This window comes from Cryptomeria japonica, chromosome 6 (genome assembly GCF_030272615.1).
Source record: "Cryptomeria japonica chromosome 6, Sugi_1.0, whole genome shotgun sequence".
NCBI lineage: Eukaryota > Viridiplantae > Streptophyta > Pinopsida > Cupressales > Cupressaceae > Cryptomeria > Cryptomeria japonica.
The window spans coordinates 449,383,463-449,403,452 of NC_081410.1; positions in this window are offsets into that span (position 1 = coordinate 449,383,463).

The window sequence follows — 19,990 nt, forward strand, 5'->3', positions numbered from 1 at the left end:
AGATGCCATATGATGAGAAGCCCCTAAATCTAGAAGCCATCTCTCTGAAGTATGATTTGTTGTAGCACATAGAGCTTTTCCTTTTCTTGTTCCAAAAGAGTGAGTCTTTCCACTTGTAGAAGCCATGAATGCTTGCCCTTTTCCTTTTGAATTTGAGGAAGTGGAAGTTGATGAATCATCCTTCTTGTAGACTTTAGGCAAATCAATGTTATGCTTTTTGATGATATGTGTGAGCTCATCAATCTTCTTAGTATGGCAACGATGTTCCTCATGACCAATCTTTTTACAATAAGCACAAGTAGGTCTCTCTCTCTTTGGTGAATTATCTCTCTTGGAAGAAGATGAATCTCCTTGTTGTGGAGAAGATGGTGCTTTTTCCTTAGGTTTTGATTGTCATTTCTTCTTGTTTGAGTTGTCCTTTCCTTGATTTCCTTTGTTTCCTTGATTTGCCACTAATGCTTGAGACTTAGAAGAAGCCTTAAGAATGCCCATGCTTATCAACTTAGTTTGTTCCATCATCAACATTTCATTGAAAGCATCAAATGTAGGCATTTTGTAGCTTGAACCCATTGTCATCCTATGAGTTTGGAAACTAGAAACAAATGCTGCATATTCTTGTGGAAGCTTCCCTATCAAGTTGAAGATCAATTGAGTATCCTTCTTATCAATGCCACAATCTTTGAGTTGTGCCCTCAACTCATTTGCCTTAGTGACATAATCTTGTATAGTATCAAAGTTCTTGGGATCTAACATGGTGAGATCACTATCAATTTGATATCCCCTAATCTCATCAACTTGACCATACAAGTCTTGAAACTTTTGCCAAGCATCTTTGATTAGAGTGCATTTCTCAATATGGAAAATGAGATCCTTTGATACATACTTTCTTAAGGTACCAATTGCCATGATATTTTTAGTGAGCCAATCTAAGTGACCAACTGGATCAGCCTTAGGATCAGCTGGAGCAACAATAGTTCCATCAATGTAATGAGTGAGTCCTTTTTCCATAAGTTTACTCCATGCATCAATTTTCCAAGTAGCATAGTTATGTGGAGTTAAGAGAGGAAACTTAGAAGAACCCATAGCAGCAAAAAGGAAAGAACACAAGAGCACAAAAGCATAAGAGACACCCCCCAAATTCAATCAATCAAAGTACCCCCCCAAAAGTGATGATTTTAGCACTTTATACTTAGTGCGATTACAATGAGCCACTTGGAAAACAAGGCAAAGTGGACTTATGATGCAAATTTTACAACTTCTCAAATGAGATACAAGAGACTTCAATCAATAGTGCAATGAATCTAACTGAGATTCAAACAAATATACAAGTACCAAGAGAGCCAAAAATGGCCTAAATCTGAAAGTACAATTTCTACTTACAATGACATCAATCTGATAGCATCATGTGAAAGTAGATGAAAAAATACGCACTTTCAAAAAAAATGGCACCTAAAAAGGAGGTCGGATGACCCCAAACGAAGCCTCTGAAGTTGCAAAAACTGGGATTACTCAGGGACAGTCACCAAAAACTGCATTTTCTGAAAAATACGTGCATCAAAATCAAAAAATTCTTTCACCACTGCGGAGAGCACAAAATTATAGCCCATTTCAAAAAAAATTGCACCCAAAAAGGAGCAAAAATGAGCAAGTTATGGCCATTTGAAGTTGAACTGCAAAATCAAAAATGCAAATGAGAGGGGGTCAAAAAAATTTCCAAACCCTGCTGATGTGGCGCTGACGTCAGCAATTCACTGGGTTAAATTTGATGGTCGTATGACCGTCGCCAAAACTTCACCTATCTGGCTGACTGGGCGCCTGTACCGTACGGACAGACTGCGTAGCAAGCTGGCTGTGCGATCCGTACTGTACGGAATGCTGACGTGGGCAAGATGATTCGGCAGATGACGTGGCGTACGGCTTCCTACGTGTCTGTACGGATGAGATGACTGTCTATACAGAGGGTTTCCCGCGGGCCAGTGGCTGCCTGCCACGTGGCGGACGCAGCCACCTGTCTTCGTCACTGGACGGTCAGATGTCTGCGTGGCGGGGGTGACGCAGGAGGCGGCTCGCGGGAGGAGCCGCAGGGTGGTGGCACGAACCGGGAGAAGGCGGTGCTGCACGGGCAGGAGCGAGGCGGCGGCGTCGAAAACACAGCGCGGGCGCTGCGTGGAGAGGCGGCCGGGAGCTTGGGCGCGGCGGTGACGGCAGCGGACTCGGCCGGAAGGGACGAGGCTTCGCTGCGTGGGCGGCTCGCGGGAGGCAGCGGACGGAGGGAGGCGCACGGAGGACTGCCAGGAGCGTGGCGCGGGCTTCAATGCGCAGACAGGGTACGACACTGTCGGCGATGGACGTGCCGGGAGACAGGTCTGCAGACGGCGGCGCAACCTGCAAAACGGGTACGGGGCACGGAGGGGGGTCTGCGGACCCCCCTTAAAATAATTTGATTTTTTTTGCCTTTTTTTTCAACTTTTTGATTTTTTTCAAATTTTTTAAATTTTTTTGATTTTTTCGATTTTTCAAACAATTTTTCAGAATAAAATTTTTTTTTTTTTGAAAAATATATAGGAATATTCGAAAAATCCGTACGATAAGCAAAATTGGGGAAAAAAATTTTCCTCACCAAAATAGGCCAACTTTATAACCAAAATTCATGGAAATGGCCTTCCGGACGCAATGGAGAGGTCGGATCTGGTCTAGGACGCCTCCAAATGACGATGCTCCTCAGATCTGCCTCTTGACGTCACAATAATGCCTCTTCAAGACGAATCAATGAGACTCCAATAGCTCTGATACCATGTTGGATTTTGCCAAGATCAAGAAGTCATTAAAATGTACAAGATAGAGACATAATATGGGACAAGAATAAACTGTATTCTCATCAATAGAAAATGATCAACAATCAACTGGATTATCTTATTACATACAATGTAGATGAGCCTGCTTATATAGGCAAGGCTAGGGATATGTATGAGCACACAAGTATGACATGTGGCTCAATAAGAAACAAGGGTAGGTAGGAAATAGGTGTGGGTAGGTAGGAGAAATAATATAATATTCCACATGAGGTGGATCACCCACCGAAGGTGGAATTATCACTCCACAATAAGTGGATATGATAGTGTAATAACAAGATCAACACCATAAGAGGTGGAATTTCTCCTACACACACTATCCCAATGTGACACAAACACCCAAGTGTCTCATATCCAAACTACTATGAAATGCATTATCCTAAGTAAACTTAAGTAAGTGTAATAATATCCATGATGAATAATTATTTACACCAACACCATTTCATTTGGCCTAGAAAGCTATATGATATTCTTTGTTTTACACCTCTTGTTTACAATTTTTATCGAATATGCATATCATTTGGATTGTGATTAATAAAATTATATGTTAACATTATAGGTTGATATATATATACTCTTTTAAAGGCTATGTCATGTGTAGCTAAGTTTCCTCCTTTGCCAAGGCCATTCTCGAGGACACCTAATTGAGTTTAAGTAATTGAACATAATTTTAATCAAGATATAATAATTTCAAGAGCTTATATGAGTTATTTTGGCATGATTCAGATTTTTTTTTTTAAATGTATTATGATTATATGAATTCATCTAGATTGATCTAATCATAAATTTTTTGTCTTCTACTACATCAACAACTAAGATTGTTTACAACATTGATGAATGCACATAATGATACGTTGGAAGAGGAGAGGCAAGAGGTATATGATTTTTTTTCTAGATTTCATTATTGTATGCAAGTGTACATTCATTGTATTATATTCTTATCATTTTTCATACAAGAAACATCCATACCTATTTTATCAATAGTGAACCCTCCTAGAACAACAAAAGAGCCATTAGAGCCTCTAGTAAACATTTATTTTATATTGTAAATATATGTTTTGATAGAATTAGATATATTTTTATTTTATTTTTCTTTATCAACTATATATATATTAAATTGTATCATTGTATTTTACCCAGTATAGCCCCCTTCACAATTTGCCCATAACATAGATCCTCTACTTTATCAGTTTGGTAGGACTCCTGATCATCAAAGGGGACCATCAGTTTTAGAACACCTTTCAACCAAAAAAAAATGACATGAGGTAATCAACAATTCAATTATAGAGAAATTATAGTTTAATATAGTTCTTTGGTATGTATATTATAATTGTTAACTATTATTGACATAAGTAGTCTAATTTGTTGTTTGAATTGTTGTTTGTGCAACAATCTACAAAGTCATATATTACTTCAAAGAGGCTTACTTTAGATCCACCATGACTAATATAATATTTGGTAAAGTCATATAATGCTAGTTGTGGTCATTGAATGACCAATACATGTAGATATTTGACAAATTTATCATATATTGATCCTAAGATGGCATATGCCACATTTTTGTAAAACTTGTATTATGTTAGCACATATCCATTTTTGTACATTTTATTGAGTTGTCACATATGCAACATTTTTAAAACTTTTATTCTACATTTGGATATATGTAAAAAATGACATTCAATCTCATATGTGCATATCTTTCTACTTTGAAAGTTAAAAATTGAATAAATATTTAGTTTCGAATGGTTAAGTTATGAATAATTTATCATGTTATGGACTAATGATATTGCAAATCAATACAACTTATGAATTACAATTGGTATTCATCTAAATTGTAAGTGTTAAATTTGGTTTCCTTGGGCATCTTCACCAAATTTTCTGATAATTTTTGTATTGTTATTAATCATAATATGGATGCTTAAAAATGACAGATGATGATCAATCAACATTAATTTTAATTTCACATTCTACAAGTAATCAACTTTATGTCGATGTAATATGTATATATTGTTGGCTTGATGATAATTGTAATATATTCATCCCTTGTTGTCATTGATGAAACACTCTCTCACACACATATGATTACATTGCCTACCAATGTAATTTCAATTGGTTTACACTGTCAACCAGTATGTTTAAAGGTTTATCTCTAACTGGTACTCTGTGTCAACCGGTATGTGTTTAAGAGATAACTTGTGGCTACACCAAGTCGGCATCAAAATGAAGATGAAGTTGAAGATGGAGATCAAGTGGAAGATTCTAGGACAATGGATCACATGTTTTGTTCCAATCAGTATTGACTATTCTAACCAGTGTCTGATTTTGTGATGAGTTATCAACACCAACTTCTTGACAGCCATTTTTGTGATGAGTTATGATTACTTGTCTAGATACACTGCACCTAGGAAATTGTGTTTTGATTTCCTTAGGCCGACATAAGATTTGAATGTCTATATTAAGAGATCTTAGTGAATCATTTGAAACTGATAGTGATAGAGAGGTGATTATGTGAATATTGATACACATAAAGAGTGAAAGCTTTTGTTGAAGAGTGATAAGTTTTATGATGAAGAGCAGTGTTGAATGTACTTAGAATGATCTAATCAAGCAAATATTGGGTTACTCCAACTAGGGTAGTACTCTTAACAGGGTATAAGCTTCCAATCAAGCTTGGGATCTCTAACAAGATTCACTCCTAGCAGAGCACTTTGTAAGACCTTAACCAGTCAGTTATCTATTACTGAAGATAGTTAACTTGTGAGTTCCATCTCACTGTGGTTTTTACCTATTTGGGTTTTCCACATATAAACACTTGTGTTATGGTGGATGTTTTACTTATTGTGGATGTTGTTATATCATTTTGGATAGCATGTACTTTGTTTAAATCTTTGGTTAATTTCATATACCAGTTAGTGTTTGAAGTAGAGTATTATTTGGTGTCACTGATTCACACACCCCCCCCAACTCTCAGTGCTTTTCAAGTCCATCATATATGTTTAACTATAAATAAATGGGTGGCAACTAGGTCCATGATCATGGTAAATTTTTTAGAGTTTATTAGACACCTAAGAGATAGATCACAACTATGATTACATCAAGGCTTAATATAGACTTATTATTCTTTATTTCTCTATTCATCCTAATTTTGATTTTGGTTCATTTACGATTTAGATTTGTTAGGACTAGCTTAGATTCATTACAAATAGCTTAGGTTCATTACAAATGACATAAGTTCACTAGGGATGTCCTAGATTCATTATGTAGCCATTACGTTTAGTAGATTTGTCAAAAAATGTCAAAAGTTGCAAAAGGTTGTAAATAAAATGCAAAAGTTGCAAATCTATCAAAAAGTTGCAAAAGTTTCAAGCTATGGGAAATTTTATTTAATTCATCGTGGGCACAAACTATCAATGCAAATACATCCAAGTAGGTAGTTCTATGCTAGACATGGTCCTGATTTTCTTCACAAGTCGCTTGAACATTTAGGGCCATACCATAATGGTGCCATCTCTTGAGTGCCTTAAGTTCAAAAAAATGTTGAACTTTGATAGACTATTTCTCAGAATCTAGGGCACATACAAATGATTTTTTTGAGTTCACAAGATCATGTAAGGCCCTTCTACAATAACCTATCTCAGATTTTGAAGACTAAAAGCCATTTTATTAGGGAAATATTTTTTCTATTGATGTAAATATCATTAGTTGCATTTCATAAAAAGTTACAAGATAGGGTAGATTTCATTTTGTTCTTTGTGATAACAAACCATTAGCATGAACACATCCAAGTAGGAAGGTTTATGGTAGGCATTTAACCCTATTTTTCTTCTCGTGTCATTTGAACAATTAGGGTGATATTATAGTGATGCCATCTCTTTAGTACTCTAGGTACAAAAACTTGTCAAACTTTGATGTGTTGTTTCTCAAAATCCAAGTTACATACAAACCATTTGAACCAACAGGGTCACATGAGGGTCTTTGATAATAACCTATCTTATATTTTGAAGACTCGAAGCCATTTTATTAGGGAAACAACATTTTTATTGATGCAAATATCATCAATTGCATAGAATGAAAAGTTGCAAGATAGGGTACTTTCCATTTTGGTTGTCATGGCCAATAATCATCAATGCAAACATGTTTGAGTAGGAAGTTTTATGTTAGCATGGTCCTATTTTACTTCTCAAGTCACTTGAATGTTCAAGTCCATAAAGTAGAAACACTGTCTCTTGAGTGCCTTAGGTTTAAAAAATTATCAAATTTTAATGGGTTGTTTCTAAGAAACAAGGGCACATACAAACAACTTGTTTAAATCCATAGGGTCATCCAAGGCCCCTCTACAATAACCTATCTCAAATTTTAAGGAATTGAAGTTATTTTATTACGGAAATAATATTTTTGTTAATGCAAATATCATCAGTTGAATGCAATGAAAAGTTGCAAGATAGAGTTAATTTCATTCTATTCATCATGGTCAAGAACTATTAGCACAAACATGTCAAGTTAGGTAGCTTTATGCTATGCATGGTCTTATTTTTCTTCCCAAGCAGCTTGAACATTCAAGGCCATATCATTGCAACACCATCTCTTGAGTGTTCTAAGTTCAAAAAATTATCCAACTTTCATGGGTTTTTTCTCAAAATCTAGGGCACATGCAAATGATTCATTTGAACCCACGGGGTCAACTGAGACTCCTTTATAATAAAATGTCTCATATTTTGAAGACTTGAAGCCATTTTCTTTGGGTAAATTTTTTTTTGTTGATGCAAATATCATCAGTTGCATGCATGAAATGTTGCATGATAGGGTAGATTTTGTTTTTTTCTTTCAATTCCATACTATTGAAGAACACAAGTGATCACGAAGAGGGGGGTGAATCAGTGATATTTAAAAATTTAAATCTAAATGTGCATGCACAAAAGATAATGCAAATAGATGAAATTAATACACACAGAGAGAAACAAATCACATAATACAAGGATTTACATGGAAAACCCAACGTGGGAAAAACCCTGGAGAGAATAGTTGCTAGATTCTTTTGCTCCAATCCAGTCTTAGAAAGAAAATAACTTATATAATATATTTAGAGCACCAACCAAAGGAGAACCAATCCCTAATTTAGAGCACCTAACCCTTCTCTTAGCACCCACTTAGAGAATTACAATGAAAGAAAGGATTGCAAATTTTAATGCCTTGTTACAAATGTGATTTTGTAACTCATTGTTTGACCTCCTCTTCTACAATACTGGAATCTCTGCACCCTGGTCTTCTTCTTCAACTCTCTGTCTTCTCCACTCTCTAATCTCCACCTCTGTATTTTTTTCTCTATTCACTACTCTTAGCCCACTCTCTATAATTGAATACTTTTTTTGTTCACTACAATTCATGATATCATCCACCAAATCACCTTACTCTTTTCATATACATTTCACTCTCAACCACCCTAGTCACATCTCATCAAAAAAATATCTCCATTTGGTCATACTACACACACTTGATTTTCCCTCCTTGTGATGAATTTAAAAATTAATTATTTTGGACTTCTATGTGTTCATGTTTGAATGCTAATTTGATTCTTAATAATTTATTATTTTAGTCATTTTTCCACCATTATTAAAGGCTTCTTCTTGGTCTTCTTTTGTGTACAAATCATTCTCTATGATTTGATTACTAAACTTAGTAATTTATAGTATGATATGAATTCTCTAGCCTCACACTAAACTAGAATAGGTCCACCATTAAATGTAAAATCATCCTTTTTGAACCTTCCCTGATTGGATATTCAAACTACTACTTTTGGAGCATTTAAGAAATCCATCTCTGCAAGCAAAACATTTCTTTCATGGATTTGTTTTGTATGCATAAATTGTCATTTTTACCCTCCATGTCATATGGTCTACTTTGGTCAAATGGAAGCAATGACTTGTGTGGAAAAATCACCTATTGGGTTGTAGATGTGGCATCAATGTCGTCTCTATCAGTCAAAACAACACTCAAGGTTTTATCGCTGAGACTTGTTCTCCTATCACAAAAAAGTAGAATTCCTATCGCTATAGATTTCCAAAGGTCTGCAAGAGCCAATTTGGGTCATGACACAGTGCCATGTTACATCGAAAAGCTGGGAGGAGATGGAAAATGCTTTCTCAGCAAAAATTGTTTTGGTGTAGAACAATGGGCCCAGCGATAGGGAATAACAGTCTTGCCAAAAAAGATAGATGGGCCCCAATAATTGCACATGCCTCTCCACAAAGACATTCATTTGTTGATGTGATAATAAATGTGTCACATTAGAGCATTTAGTCATCCACCATGGGCCCCATTTCGATATAAATCACATAGTTCGCCAAGAGGAAAATAGAGTCACGCCGATAGAGGAAGTCATGCTAAAAATGATCATTAACTGCCACAACACTGAGGGGCCCCACCATATCGATATAATATATACTGTCCACTAAGATGAAGCAAGTGTCAAATGAAAAAGGGAAGTCTTTCCAAAAAAAGAAAAACTTTTATGTCGGTCCACCATCACAGGGTCCACACAATGGGAGACCTGACAAACAACCGCCATGTAAGCACCACAAAGAATGAAGGAGGAGTGGAGGCCCACTCGACACATCACCGCTTGAGCATACCAGCCCGTTGCTAACACATGGATACTTGTGAACATCTAGGCAAGGTGGGCCCAGTCATGGCCTCCACTGGAGAGAAAGTATTTCACTGTGACAATAGAGCCCGCCGAAACAAGAAGTGAGTCTTACCAAAAGGGAAAGTTGAACCAAAAACAAGGATTCTTAACATTTCATGACTTGTACCATGCAGAGATTAAATCCGATGAATCCAACACATCAAGAGGTCGATGTAGACTATGATTCCAATAGTGAAGCACATGAATTTCACACTTGATCACCTCTACAATCCATGAACTCTACTTCATATCTATTCTTCTGCAACCTACAACTTTATAGAGATAACTTGCATGTTATGCAAATATCATTGTAATAGAGTGAGACTAACACAATGTGTTATGCATTTCTGCAACACCCCTTGCTCTCTATGTTGTGCTATGTGGCACTTATCATCTATACTCTTTACACACCAAATGTTGATGATCATATTTTCTTTCTACACATTGAATGTTGACATCAGTGAAAACTTCAATGCCAACAACTATAGTGGCACCATCTCCTGAGTGTCCTAAGTTCAAAAAAATTACAAACTTTGATGGGTTGTTTCTTAGAATTTGGGGCACATATACAAATGGTTTGTTTGAATTCATAGGGTAACATGAGGCCTCTATACAAGAAATTATCTTAGATTTTGAAGAATCGAAGCCTTTTTCTTAGGGCAACAATTTTTTATGTTAATGCAAATATCATTAGTTGCATGCAATGAAAATTTGCAAGATAGGATAATTTATTTATTTTTTCATCATGGCCATGAATTGTCAACGCAAACATGTCTAGGTGAGAACATTTATGCTACTGATGGATGTGGTTCACACCCCATCTCTCACAAACTAACTACATGAAGATGTTAGTCTTACAACTCTTCTTTTCTTCTAGGTTGACAAGTAACATTCATGAAAATAGGGCAACCCTAACAAATTGACATCCATGAACATACATCATAATTGGTTCATACACATAAGATTTGTTAGTCTATGCATCTCTTCATCTTCATCATCATAATTAACATACATAAGTAGGTCATATGCATAAGATTTGTTAGTCTATGCATCTTTGTCATCATGATCACCATAATTTGCATGCATAAGTAGGTCATATGATATTTTTCATCTTCATCATCATAATTTACACATTGACAAAAGAATAATATATGAATTACACATTCACAAAAGAATTGCATAGTCATACAAATTTTCAAGTAGAATCATAGATACAAAATTTATCACAAAAATTTATTTATGTTGTTATAATCAATGGGTGGTTTATATACAAAACTTGGCCTCTAAATAGGTACAAATGAGCTTATTGTCATTTATATACAAAATTTTGCCTCTAAATAGGTATAAATCAGCTTATAACTATTTCTATACAAAATATGACCTTTAAATAGCTACAAATTAGCTCATGGTTGTTTATATACAAAATTTGACCCCAAAATAGGAACAAATCAGCTCATGGTCATTTATATTTACAAAAAAAAATAAAAAATATGATGATTGGCACAATGAATAGATGATATGTCAATCAGCCAAGGATACATACAAATTTTTTTAAATAATTATATCGTTGACAGAATCAAGCTTTCATCGTAATTGGCCCAAATTCAATTTATTGAATTTTGTGGATTAGATCTAACACTTATGTATCAAGTATTGTCTATGGTTAGATTCACAAACTTTCCATAAAATCTTATTAAATGGTTTACCATGATATTTATCAATTGAATATTTGTTACAACACCAAGGTTAAAGTATTTAAGAGTATGCTTATGTGTGTCAAAGTTCTCAAACAACCAAACATTTGATTTCTTAATAGGGTACCTTCTACACCATATTCCTGTGACAACAATAGACCCTATTGGGTACTCAATACTTTCTCCATCAATGATTGTTGTTGTCAAATTTTTTGCCTCAATACAACGACATGAAAAGTAATTTGTGCCTTCTTCATTTTCTTCATTAGCAATAACTGCATACATGACTTGCATTTTATTGAATGATAAATTAATACCAAAAACACTGTAAAAGGTAATAAAATAAGTTAAAATTTTGATTTCAACTAAGTTAAATCATGATACCTAGTCGCACTAGAATTAGATACATGGTCAAAGTCTACAAAAACTTTGATTTGGTTCAACTATAACGCTTTGGGAAGTTGATATGTGTCAGTGGAAACTAAAGGTCTACAAGAACATTTGTCAACCCACTCTTCTAATTCATACTCTTCCCATAAAAAATCCATACATGATGAGAAAAAATGTACAATCTCCCTAGGTGATCCCACAATACTGGGTTACACCCTTTGGTACATCCTTATTTTTGTTGAAATTATACATTTTTAAGAAAATATAATTATTTAAGCTTTAAGAGGTCCCATTTGAAATAATTAATTGAGAAGAGTTAGATCAAAAGCTCCTAGATAAAAATTTCTTGGATAGAACCTCTCTAATTCTAAATCATACTTGCATTGGAGTCTCCTTCGCACCTATCAAAATGTTGATAAAAAAACCACTTTTACATTAGCTTTTAGGGGGTTAAATGAACTCATTTAGAAGTTTTATTTGTTTAAGTATTTAGTCCTTATTATAAGATTTCTAAATAGTATAATTTTTAATATATTTAATTCATTAATATATTTATATTTTATTTATTATGAATGTAGGTTTTTCATCTAACATTAAGGATTGTATTTCACACATGTGGAAAATTTTAAAAATAGAGAAAAAAATTGTAAAAAAAATCTTTACCTAGGCATTGATATCCTCATTTCAACACAAGAAAGAAGAATTTAATTCAAATTCATACAAAAAAAATTATTCATTACAAAATACGCCTCTGTCCAAATTACAATTAGTTTGTCTTCAAAAATTAACTAAAAAATTTATATGTGGGTAAGGGCACCAAGATGATGTGCAAAAAGGAGGTATAAGTGGACATCTTTTTTCTGAAATCAACTAAACCTGAACTTGTAGGAGCAATTTGAGACTCATCCACTCAAAATATGAATATACTCAAAGAACAAAGATTGTAGTACTCTGAATCTAGTTTCCAAACTACTATTTTTTTTTTCAAAATTGGATAATATTAAGGGGGTTAAATACTTTGTGAATGAAAAATAGTTCCTGATTTTTTTCTGAAAAACATAACATAGTGTCTGGCATGCGCATCAAAAAAAGTCATAGTTATATTTAGCATTTTGACAAATCCTCTAGTAGAAAGATAGTTAAGAGTGAGTACTAGAAGTTTTGTATTTTTTTGTAATTTTTTATTAAGTATTTTTGTAATGATTTTTTGAAACATCCTGAAAATCAAGTACCTATTCGTGTGTGAAGCATAACTTGCACCAAAATAATCAAAAAATGTAATTTTTTTTTTTTAAGTGTAAATAATCAAGCGCACTACAATAATATATATATATATATATATATATATATATATATATATATATATATATATATATATATATATATATATATATATATATATATATATATATATATATATATATATATATATATATATATATATATATATATATTAAATTTGGATAAGTAGATCAAAAGTTATAAAAAAATGGTACACATATGTTTCTAAGAACTATGAAGACACTGGTAAAAGAAATTCAAGATTAATATGTTAATATTGTTCAAATTTTAAAAAAATTATACTGTTAGAAAGCTCAGGAGATGGGTGAAATTATGGTGGCAATTTTAGAAATACCCACTTGATAACGTGTATACCTGATGAAAATAAAGTTGAGAAACCAAATTGGAAGAAGAAAACACGTAAAAAGGAGGGGAAAAATGCTCCCAAGCCTCAACCTTGCTATCAAAGCCTAAGTACAAGGCAAAACACATATGGGTTCTTTAAATTAAAAAAATTTAGGGGTTTTTTAAAACAAAAATGTGATCGTGTTTTAAAAAAAATAAAGATGAAATCATGTTTTTTAAACTAAAAATGCGTACAGATTATGTTTAGCAAGATAAACACATACGTGTTATGCTTACATTAAGTTAGATAAGGAACATGAACATAAATGGCACTTCCTCTAAATTTTATGTATATATTGATAGAATGTTTGAGAATGGTTTTAGATCTCTAGGAGTCATAATACATATTCTAGATTTTAGGAGATCTTATATTTTTCAAACTTAGTCAAATTTCAATAATCAATGGGCTTATATCATCAGTCACTTGTTATCTCTCTATCTCAAGGTCTTTGTCTCCCCTAAGCTCTAGACCTATCTATATTCCTATCTCTCTCCTCCTCTCTTTACCTCTCTCTATCTCACTCTCTCCTCTCTCTCCAAGCTTTAGATCTTATAATTTCTTAGGCATAATCAAATTTCAGTAATCATTAAGCTCTCTCTCTCTCTCTCTCTCTCTCTCTCTCTCTCTCTCTCTCTCTCTCTCTCTCTCTCTCTCTCTCTCTCTCTCTCTCTCTCTCTCTCTCTCTCTCTATTTCACTCTCTTTATCTTCCTCCATCTCTAGACCTATTTCTCTTCCTATCACTCCCCCTCTCCCCTTCTCTCCCCCACCTCTCTATCTCACTCTCTCCTCTCCAAGATTTAAACCTATCTCTCTCACCCTTCTTTATATCTCCCCTCTGTTCTCTAAATATGTGACACACATTGTCTCCTCTCTCTCTCTCTCTCTCTCTCTCTCTCTCTCTCTCTCTCTCTCTCTCTCTCTATATATATATATATATATATATATATATATATATATATATATCTTAACTGTGTCTCCCTACATACATTGACTCTCCCTCTAATTCTTTGTGTACCTCTCTCTCTCTCTCCCTTTATCTTTGTAATATGGTGTCCTAAGGGATCATATGGGGTCATACAATGTTGTTAGATGTCATATGGGGTGCCAAGGGGCTGCACAATTGTTAAAACACTATATGACTCCTTAGGACACCATATGACCCCTTAGGACATCATATTTTCCTAAGGGGTTATATAGTGTCCCTCCCCTTAAGTCCTTTTAGGACCTCTCTCCCTTTGTCCCCTTTTATCCTTTTTAATACTCTCTCTCTCTCTCTCTCTCTCTCTCTCTCCCCCCCCTTAAGTCCTTTTAAGACCTCTCTACCTTTGTCCCCTTTTAGCCTTTTTAATACTTTCTCTCTTATGGTGTCCTAAGGGATCAATATGGTTTTATAATACATGAATGGCCCCTTAGGAACCCATATGACCTCTAAAGACACCATATGACCCATTAGGACACCACATGACCCCTCAAGACACCATATGACCCTTTTTAATATCCTAGTATATGAGATGATCCCTTAGGACACCATATGAACCCTTTTAACATCCTAGTACACAACATGACCCCTTAGGACACAATATGACCCCTTAGGACAATATGATGTCCTAATGGGTCATATGGTGTCCTAAGGGTTTATATAGTGTTCTAAAATATGTGTCACCCCTTAGGACCCCATATGATGCTAACAACACCATATGACCCCTTAGGACACCATATGACCCCTTTTAGCATCCTACTACATGACATGACCCGTTAAGACAATATGATGGATCCTAATGGGTCATATGGTGTCCTGAGGGGTCATATAGTGTTCTAACACATGTGTGGCCCCTTAGGACCCCATATGACCCCATATTACCTCTAACAACACCATATGACACCTTAAGACACCATATGACCCCTTAGAACACCATATGATCCTTTTTGACATCTTAATACATGACATGACCCTTTAGGACACCATATGACCCCTTAGGACAATATGATATCCCAAAGGGTCTTATGGTGTCCTAAGGGGTCATATGGTGCTCTAACACATGTGTGTCACCTTATGACCCCATATGACCCCTAACGACACCATATAACCCCTTACGACACCATATGACCCCTTAGGAAAATATGATGTCCTATCAAATCATACGGTGTCCTAACAAGTCATATGGTGTTCTAACATATGTGTGGTCCCTTAAGACCCCATATGACCCCAAACGACATGATATGACCCCTTAGGACACCATATGACCCCTTAGGATGCCACATGACCCCTTAGGACAATATGATGTCCTAAGGGGTTATATGGTGTCTAAAGGGGTCATATGGTATTTTAACACGTGTGGCCCCTTAGGACCCCATATGACCCCTAACAAAACTATATGACCCTTCAAGACACCATATGACCTGTAATGACACTATATTACCCCTTAGAACACTATATGACCCTCAAGACCCAATATCACACATTAGGACATCATATGGTGTCCTAATGGGTCATACGGTGTCTTAAGAAGTCATATTGTGTTGTTAGGGGTCATATGTGGTCCTAAGGGGCCACACATGTGTTAGAACACCATATGACCCCTTAAGACACCATATGACCCCTTAGGATGTCATATGGTATCTCTAGGGCTCATATGGTGTCCTAAGAGGTCATGTTGTGTACTATGATGCTAAAAGGGGTGATATGGTGTCCTTAGGGGTCATATGGTGTTATTAGGAGTCATATGGTGTCCTAAGGAGTCATATGGTTTTGTTAGGGGTCATATGGGGTGCTAAGGGGTCATATAGTGTCTTTAGGGGTCATATGGGGTCCAAAGGGGCCACACATGTGTTAAAACACTATATGACCCCTTTGGACACCATATGACCCCTTAGGAAATCATATTGTCCTAAGGGGTCATATGGTGTCCTAAGGGGTCATATGGTGTTCTAAGGGGTCATATTGTGTTGTTAGGTGTCATATGAGGTCCTAAGGGGCCACACATGTGTTAGAACACCATATGACTCCTTAGGACACCATATGACCCCGTAGTACACCATATGACCCATTAGGATATCATATGATCTTATGGGGTCATATGGTGTCTTAACGAGTCATATGATGTTTTTAGGGGTCATATGGGATCCTAAGGGGCCACACGTGTTAGAACACCATATTACCCCTTAATACAACATATGACACCTTAGGTTGTCATATGGTGTCCTAAGGGGTCATATGCTATCCTAAGGGGCCATGTTGTGTACTAGTATGTTAAAATGGGTGATATGGTGTCATTAGGGGTCATATGGTGTCCTGAGGGGTTATATAGTGTCCTAAGGGGTCATTTGGTGTTGTTAGGGATCATATGGTGTCCTGAGGGGTCATATGGTGCCATTAGGGATCATATGGGGTCCTAAGGGGCCACACATGTGTTAGAACACCATATGACCCCTTTGGATACCATATGACCCCTTAGAACACGATATGACCCATTAGGATATTATATGGTCCTAAGGGGTCATATGGTGTCCTAAGGGGTCATATGGCATCATTAGGGGTTATGTGGGGTCCTAAGGGGCCATGCATGTGTTAGAGCACCATATGCCCCTTAAGACACCATGTGACCCCTTAAAACATCATATGGTGTCCTAAGGGGTCATATGTTATCTTAAGGGGTCATTTCATGTACTAGGATGTTAAAAGGGGTGATATGGTGTCGCTAGGCGTCATATGGTCTCATTAGTGGTCATATGGTGTCCTAATGGTGATATGGTGTCCTAAGGAATCATATAGTGTCATAAGGGGTCGTATGGTGTTGTTAGGGATCATATGGTGTCCTGAGGGGTCATATGGTGTTGTTAGGGTTCATATGGGGTCCTAAGGGACCACACATGTGTTAGAACACCATATTACCCCTTAATACACCATATAACCCCTTAGCACATCATATTGTTGTAAGGGGTCATATGGTGTCCTAAGGGGTCATATAGTGTCCTAAGGGGTCATATGGTGTCCTGGGGGTCATTAGTGTCCTATGGTGTCATATGGTATCTTAAGGGGCCACACGTGTTAGAACAATCTATGACCCCTTAGGACATCATATTGTCCTAAGCATTAGTATGGTGTTTTAAGGGGTCATATGGTGTCCTAGGGGGTCATGTTGTGTCCTAGAATGTTAAAAGGGGCCATATGGTGTTGTTAGGGGTCATATGGGGTCCTAAGGGGTCATATGGTGTTGTTAGGGGTCATGTGGGGTCCTAAGGAGCCACACATGTTTTAGAACACCATATGACTCCTTTAGACACTATATGACCCCATAGGACATCATATTGTCCTAAAGGGTCATATGGTGTCCTAAGGGGTCATATGGTGTCTTAAGGGGTCATGTCTTGTACCAGGATGTTAAAATGGGTCATATGGTGTCCTAAGGGGTCATATAGTGTCTTAAGGGATCATATGGTGCCATGAGGGATTATATAGTATCCTAAGGGGTCATATGGTATCATTAGGCATTATATGAAGTCCTAAGGGGTCATATGGTGTCATTAGGTGTATTTCACACCCACCCCTATAGCATCGTACTACAGACTTATTATAGGAGTTGTACCCTGCGCTAACCATAGGGTCATACTCCCATCGACTGCCATTTGTTTTTTAGGAGCCACCAACATCCCACTCTCCTTCGTCCAGTGCTCTCTCACCACCGCAACTGAATCGCCTCCACCTTAGGCCACTATGCCATTCTACCACCTTGGGCTCCATCGTTTGTCGTTCTGCCACTGAGCACGTGGGCTCCATCACTGCTACATGGGCTCCCACGCAGTGCCACATTATCTCCCATGTGAGTGCCACATAGGTCCCCATGCAATGCCACATCAACTGCTACATGGATCCTACTCAACACACATGCCCTGCCACACATATCATCATCACTCACATAGTCAATGACTTCTACCACATAGCCAATCATTATTTTCTCATGCAGATCTAACTCATCTACCCAGCAATCTGTCTAGTCAGTCACCACCTCATTGTCCATACTACCACACAGGCGTACGATGTGCACAGTCAGCCTACCACGTCAGCTATACAAATGCCTAGTCAACATGCAACGTCATCTACCAAGTTAGCATCTATATTGTCAGTAAAGGGGGTGTGATGGTCTAGTGATGACCATACACCCATTAAATTTAACACATCAAATTGTTGATGTCAGTACAGCATCAACACTTTTTGAAAAATTTAGACCCCCTATCCATTTAAGTTTTTGAATTTTTAGTCCAACTTTGAAAGCTCATAACTTGGTCAGTTTGAGGCCTTTTTCAATGCAATTTTTTTTTATTTGGGATAAATTTTTGTGCTTTCCATAGTGGTATGGTTATTTTCTGATTTTGGTGGATAGATTTTTTAGAATTTCTAGTTTCTCACAAGTGTACTTGTCCAATCCTCAATTTTGTAACTTCAAAGGCTTTGTTTGAACTCATACAACCTCTTTTTCAGGTGTCGTGTCTTATGAAAGTGCATTATTTTTTATCTACTTTCACATGGTGCTATTAGTTTTTCACCAAATTGGGTAGAATTTGTACTTTCAAAATTTGGTCTTTTTTGGCCTACTTGGTACTTGCAATTTGCTTGGATCTTAGTTTAGATCTCTTGCATTGTCAATTTGAGTCTCTTTTGGCCTATTTGAGGTAGTTGTAAAGTTGAAATCAGAAGTCCACTTTGCCATTTTTTTCAAGTGGCCCATTGTAGACGCACTAAGTATAAAGTGGCTAATCATAATTTTTTTGGGGGTGGGGAGGGGGGGGGGGGGTTCTTTGATTGAGTGAATTTGGGGGCTGTCTTGTGTGAATTTTCCTCTCTTTCCTTGTGGTCTTTCATTTTTTTTTCTATGGTTCCTCATAAATTTCCACTTTTAACTCCACATAATTATGCATCATGGAAAATTAAAGCATGGAGTAAACTAAAGTAAAAAGGACTCATGCATTACATAGATGGAAAAGTAACAACACCAGTAGATCCTAAGGTTGATCCTAATGCTCAATTAGAATGAATCACTAAAAATTTTATGGCTCTTAGAACTTTGAGAAAGTATATCAGATGACCTCATTTTTCACATTGAGAAGTATACCACAATCAAAGAGGCTTGGCATATCTTTCAAAAATTATATGGTCAAGTTGATGAAACTAGAGATTACAAGATTGAGAATGACCTCACCAACTTGTATCCCAAGAATTTTGATACAATTAAAGATTATGTCACTAAGGAAAATGAGCTAAGAGCAAAGCTTAAGGATTTTAGCATTGACAAAAAGGATGGTCAATTGATATTCAACTTGTTGGACAAGCTTCCATCCGAATATGCAACATTTGTTTATAGCTTCCAAACCCATCACTTGATAGCGAGAATTTCCTACACTATGCCTACATTGTATGCTTTCACAGAAATGTTGATGTTGGAACAATCTAAGTTGTTGAACATGGGAATTCTCAAGTCTTCAAAGTCCAAGGCTTTGGTGGCTAATCGAGGGAATCAAGGAAAAGGTTCCAATAAGAAGCAGAAGAAATCTAAGTCAAAGCCACAGTAGGAAAAGGAAAATCATCCTCTCCATCACAAGGCAATTCTTCATCCTCTTCTAAGGAGGGGAATACACCCAAGAAGGAGAAACCAGCTTGTGCTTATTGCAAGAAGTATAGTCATGATA